Genomic DNA, 6,272 nt, shown 5'->3' on the forward strand with positions numbered 1-6,272 from the left:
AAATTAGCCAAAACAGCTAGCATGTAGCCTAAATATCAGCTAAACTCCAAAATAGCCTAAAAAAATCTAAGTGCCAAAATAGTCCAAAAAGCATAATGCTAATTTTTAAAACTTTAAAACAGTAAATTTTTAAAATAATTATGAATAATAAAAAGTCAATAATAATATTCCAGAATAAATACACTTAAACCTTAAATAACTTTCAATGTTTTACTCTCCATAAAAATATATTTTGTTAAAATTATACAAGTTAGAAATAAGAGTAAGATAACATCGGGTCATTAATAACAATAAAATAAAATTATCTGGAGGGCCTCGACTTTGACACATGTGCCCTAAGGGTAGGCATTGCCAAATCTTTGAAAAATATCGGACATCATGATGAAATCTTGAAGATTCTGCGATTCTGAAGATTTGTGATTGTAGCATAAACAAAATACTGCATTTTTGAGAAATAAAATCACAACTTTTTGTATTTTGTTGTAAAACAAAACAGATTAAATAGGAAAGCCAAAAGCAGAACTATTTTTTTCTCGTTTGTCTCAGGATGACTCCAACCTTCGACCCCCTCGACCTGCTATAACCGGAGGTCCACCATATTTACCGTCTATGATCATTCATCTCAGCATCTTTCCATCTCGATAGAATTGATGGGTGACTTTCCTGTCTCTTCTTTTTCTTGGATCAATAGGATTCAGGCATTTATACGTATATGCTGCAGCATTTCCATAATCTTATGCAAAGAAAACTGGAAGGAAGCCAATGTTTTTACTTTACGGATTAAAAAAGTTGAATCCAAAGTAGCTGGAAATCATGAATCCGTTCGGGAGGATTTTTACCAAACTCGCCGACTCTGCAACACTTCATTCTTCTGAGCTAATATAATATAAATGTTAATTAACGCTTTGTGCAGCGAGCCAGACAGACAAATATTTGCAAAAGAGCAAATGCGTTTTGAACTTTCCTTCCCAATGACATTCTGGTGGAGGCTTTTGGAGTTTTTCCTCTGCAAATATTTGCTCAGCTTTGTCAGAGAAAAAGGGGGTTTAGATAAAACGGAAAACATACAGTGGAGAAAATCAGCACAAACGTCGCTTTTCGATGCTTCCCGACCAACCCCCAACACTGGCAGGCGGAACGTGAAGCCAACCCGGAAGTAACAAAACGTTGCAGTACCGGCACTGACCAGAGAGGCTGGTGCTTAGAGTGAGCAATTTCCCATTGATTCCCATGTTAAAATCCTCATTTTCAGCCCTTTAATAAACCCCTTTAATGCCTGGTGCTTAAAGTTTTTATTTCATCAATGGCTGCATATTTGATCCATGACAACTCTGAGGGGAGTTAATTTTTTTCTAAGTTTGTAATTTTTTTAAAAAACGGGATTTATTTTCGCTTAATGAGGGGGCGCGGCCTTTGATTGACAGGTGACGATCGTGGTGGATTCTGGGAGCTGTGCTCCGGTGTTTACCTGGTCTGCTACAGATTTAGCGTTAGCATGAGCGCTCTATTTCGGTTTTTGTCCTGCTGCTGTGATGTAAACTGTTCTAATACGCTCTCTGGGAGTTATCTGGTGTCTTTTCGGACGGACGGTGTGTTTCCGAGCCTGCTGAAGACCTGCGCCGAAGAGCTGGGCGAACCACTACAGCGGATCTTCAACCTCAGCTTGCAGCTGGGGCGAGTGCCCACTCTATGGAAGACGTCTTGCATCATCCCAGTTCCTAAGAAGAACCGGCCCAGTGAGCTGAACGACTTCCGACCAGTGGCACTCACCTCTCACCTAATGAAGACGCTGGAGCGGCTCTTCCTCAACCTCCTCAGACCCCAGGTGCAACACGCTCAGGACCAGCTGCAGTTTGCCTACCAGCAAGGAGTCGGTGTGGAGGACGCTGTCCTGTATATGCTACACCGAGCTCACTCCCACCTGGATAAGGGAAGCGGCTCTGTGAGGATTCTCTTCCTGGACTTCTCCAGTGCTTTCAATACCATCCAGCCCCCCCTACTGCAGGACAAACTGTGCACTATGGGAGTGGACCCCCTCCTGGTAGACTGGATCTCAGACTACCTCACAGGCAGACCACAGCACGTCAGGCTCAAGGACATCACGTCTGACACTGTGGTCAGCAACATTGGAGCCCCCCAGGGCACAGTGCTGGCCCCTCTTCTCTTCACCCTGTACACCGCGGACTTCTGTTACAACTCAGAGCTGTGTCACATACAGAAGTACGCCGATGACACAGCCATTGTTGGGTGCATCAGGGATGACAGAGAGGAGGAGTATCGGAGACTGGTGGGGGACTTTGCAGCATGGTGCCACACAAACCACCTCCAGCTCAACACCTCCAAGACAAAGGAACTGGTCATCGATTTCGGAAGATCCAGACCAAGACCACGACCAGTCCTCATAGAGGGAGCAGAGGTGGAGAATGTGGACTCCTACAAATACCTGGGTCTGTGGCTGGACAATAAACTGGACTGGACAACACACACCGGACACCTGTACAAGAAGACCCAGAGCAGGATGTACTTCCTCAGGAGACTGCGGTCCTACAATATCTGCAGCGAACTACTGGGGATGTTTTACCAGTCTGTGGTTGCCAGTGTCCTCTTTTACACCGTGGTGTGCTGGGGGGGCAGCATATCCAAGAAGGACACTTCCAGACTGGACAAACTGATCAGGCGTGCCGGCTCTGTGGTCGGCACGAGGCTGGACTCTCTGGTGACGGTGGCAGAGACGAGGACTCTGGACAAACTGCTGGACATCATGGACAATGCCAGCCACCCTCTGCACACCGTCATCACCAACCAGAGGAGCCTGTTCAGTGGGAGACTGCTCGTACCGAAATGCAGGACCAATAGACTGAGGAACTCGTTTGTGCATCAGTCTGTCACACTCTACAATGCTTCACTGGGGGGGAGGAGATAGTAGAGGCGGACTGGATACAAACAAACAAATAAACATATCCATTCAGCAATTATCCATCCACTCATGTGCAATAAAGGTATAAGTGCAATAATTAATACTGTAATAACCTATCATGTGCAATAAGTCAATCACAGACCCAAACCTGTTTTGATACCACCATACAGACTGCTCTTCTTTACGCTGTCGTACTTCTTTGCTTCTTCATTGTTATTACTGTACATTGAGATTTTTCTATCATGTATATGTACATTGTGAGATTTTTATTTTTTATTATGTATACCCTGTAAGCTGCTGAAAAAACTTAATTTCCCCAAGGGTGCCATCCCAAAGGGATTAATAAAGCAAGTCTAAGTCTAAGTCTTTTCTCCGGTAAGTACTAAAAGAATAACTTTATATTTGCCGGAAATAAATAATTAATGTTTATTATGAATATTTATTTTAGTTCCAGTAATTCGATTTTTTTTTAAAATTCTCAGTATCATTAATATCTATTAGGACTTATGACGTTTTCTCAGTATTTTTATTGATAGTTTTTTTCTTTAATCGCAAAGTTATAACATATAAGGACATGATTCAGATCTGCTACAGTAACACCAGAATCTCTTCTGTGAAGTTAAAATGTGAAGACAGAAACTTTCAGTTAATAAGAATATATAGTTTAAATATTAAATTTTTAATAAATGTGTACACATTTTATTTTTATCTTTGTCCTGTGATTTTAATGTATATTAAATGTCATTTTTTAATTGTATCTAATGTTTATCTTTTATGTTCCTCTTCAGGTCTGCTTCTGCTGGTGAGTGGATTTATAATCCAATCCAGCATTTATATTTTAAGGCAGTAAAATTTTAATTTTAACATATGAATTTGACTCCTGCTGATGTGATTCAATAAAAATCATGTTTAACATATGAGTGACCAGTCTCTTCTGTTTATTCACTGTTTTAGCATATATGTAAGACAAAAGGAAATGTGGGTCAAAGTCAGATCTGTACAAAATTTATTTTTGAAGCAGATTAAATGATTCAAAACATTACAAACATTCATCATTAAAAATTCAGAATTAGTTTCCCTTTATTCAAAGTAGGGACCTCTTAACACATGTCATAGTTAGAAAGCATCATCTATGATAATACTGTCTGTTTTTATACATTTAAAGAACCTAATAAATGATCCTAAAGAGTACATTTCTATCTACTGAAAATAAAATCAGTAAGAAATTAAATTAAAAATAAAGTTTATTGGTGGGTTGAAGAGTGTGCAGCTGCTTAACGTTCTCTCCGATCCCCATGACAGCTCCAGACTCCAGACGTCGCCCGTTCACGTCCTCCACAGTGATGAGAGAACCAGGAGCTGCTCTTCCTTGTAGAATTAAAAATAAAAGATGTCCACCACCGTCCGCCTCAGCTGATCCAGGTGATGTGGGTCCTCGTTGAGCTCACGTCGCTGTGGTGGTTTTGTTGAACTGTCCTTCTGGTGCCAAATGGAAATGATGTCACCATTGATCCAAACTGTAATTGTAAGGAAAAGAAAATAGATTTCACTCAAAAATATTTGTACATGTGCTGTTTCTGTAAAGATGAGCTAAAAACACAAAATAAATTATTTCATCTTGTTTATGCTCAAAATACATCTTTGAACCAAATCTTCATTCTGCTTCACTGTGTTTAGAGGATTCACTTAAATATTAGCTCCAGCTTTAAGACGTTGACATGATTAACTTAACTAAGAAGTAAAGAGAAATGCTCCTCATATTGTAATCACAGCATCATGTGATCATATATCAACAATTTGATTTAATACTAGAGGAAAACTACGTTTTACACAATCATATTACTGTTGTGGTGTATTTTTAAAGTGTATATAAAGACTACAGTAACTTAAGACTAAATAACTCTTATTAAATAAGATATCTTAGGACCACATAAATAACATGTTCAAACAGTGGATGTCCAGTTCGTACTACACTCGTACCACGGGAAAATACGTTGTCTAAAAGTCACTTTGTTAATCCTGTCTTTCTAAATCTCCTCTCCGCTCTTCTGCAAATCTGTTTCAGCCGCTTAATGTCATCAGTCTTCCATGGCATTTTATTAGTGGTTCTTGTTTTTGTCTTTACTGGAGCCACTGCATCTATGGAAGACTGAAGTCTGTTATTAAAATCAGCAACAATAAAATCACAGGATGCAGATGAAGTTTGAGCAGGAGTTTGGTTAAAATTAATAATAAAATCTGCAGCCACTTCAGGATTTATATACCGTTTCCTCACAGTTCTCACTGAGGCTTCCTGCTGGATTTCACTGGTGACATTAAAAAACACACAGCAGTGATCTGACACGCCTAAATCAACAACATGCTGGGCCACCACCTTTCTTACCTCCCCTGATAGAAAATAAAAAGTTAAAATCCGGTGGAGAAGCCTCAGTGAGAATAGCTGGGGCATCAGTGCCAAGCCAGGTTTCAGTTAAAAACAAACAAGTTAAATCATGGTCTAAAATAAGATCATTATTGACAAAAGACTTGTTTAAAATGTGAGAATGCAAGCACAGCCTTAAAACTTTTGTAAAAACAAAACTTTAAAAAAAAATCTCTCGATTACTTAACTACCTGTTACCAGTTATCAAGGTGTGGTGGCACCTCCTCCAGGGCAGGAACCTCAGCAGGTAGTTGGTCCTGCCAGAGATCACTCCAAACCAGCTTCCTCATCATCATTCCCAGATCTTCTTCTGTCTCTTCCTCTGGAGCCACAGTGTCGTCAGCACAGATGTCGTGGAGGATGGCACAGGCTGCAATATTTAAATGTATATAAATATATTCCAAAGAATATTGAAAAGCTGCAATGTGTTCACTTCCATGAGGTACAGAGGTGTGATGCAGCTCCAGCACTTGCAGGAGGATGCTGATGTCACCGATCCTGATCAAAGAGGTCCAGGAAGACTGCAGGAGAGTTCCTGTTCCCTCTGAAGTCTTGGATCTTCACTGTTGGAAAAACCGCTCCAGGATTGGGAGACTGGTTGATTCTGCATTACAGGGGTCTAGTCTAGATACAAAGAAATACATAAGAAACACATTTATTTTGAGAATAATTAAACACTACTTTTAATGATTTCGAATAAAACTAGGGGAAAATTGTTCAAAGTAATTTCTACAATAAAAGTCAGAAGAGAAAATTAGCATTTAACACTATTGTAGTATGATTAATAAAATAAAAACACTTTGTAGTAATTTGGTACATGTTTTTTGTTCTCAGAAAACAGTAGGTACTAAGTTACATTTACTGCAATAACTTGTGAAATAAACAAAACTTGAATCTACAAACCCACAACTTCAGTATTTGTATATTTCACAA

At 39.6% G+C, this 6,272-nt stretch overlaps 1 long non-coding RNA gene across 1 annotated transcript; it reads right to left on the reverse strand.

The window, feature by feature from the left end:
• Positions 1 to 3,906: 3,906 nt before the first annotated feature.
• LOC112151341 lies at positions 3,907 to 6,223 on the reverse strand. The gene is made up of 2 exons (XR_002920108.2): positions 5,531 to 6,223; positions 3,907 to 4,434 (listed from the first exon to the last, which is right to left on the reverse strand). It is a non-coding gene; the product is annotated as an uncharacterized LOC112151341 (long non-coding RNA).
• Between the last annotated feature and the right edge of the window lie 49 nt (positions 6,224 to 6,272).

The sequence above is a fragment of the Oryzias melastigma genome, linkage group LG20 (genome assembly GCF_002922805.2).
Source record: "Oryzias melastigma strain HK-1 linkage group LG20, ASM292280v2, whole genome shotgun sequence".
NCBI lineage: Eukaryota > Metazoa > Chordata > Actinopteri > Beloniformes > Adrianichthyidae > Oryzias > Oryzias melastigma.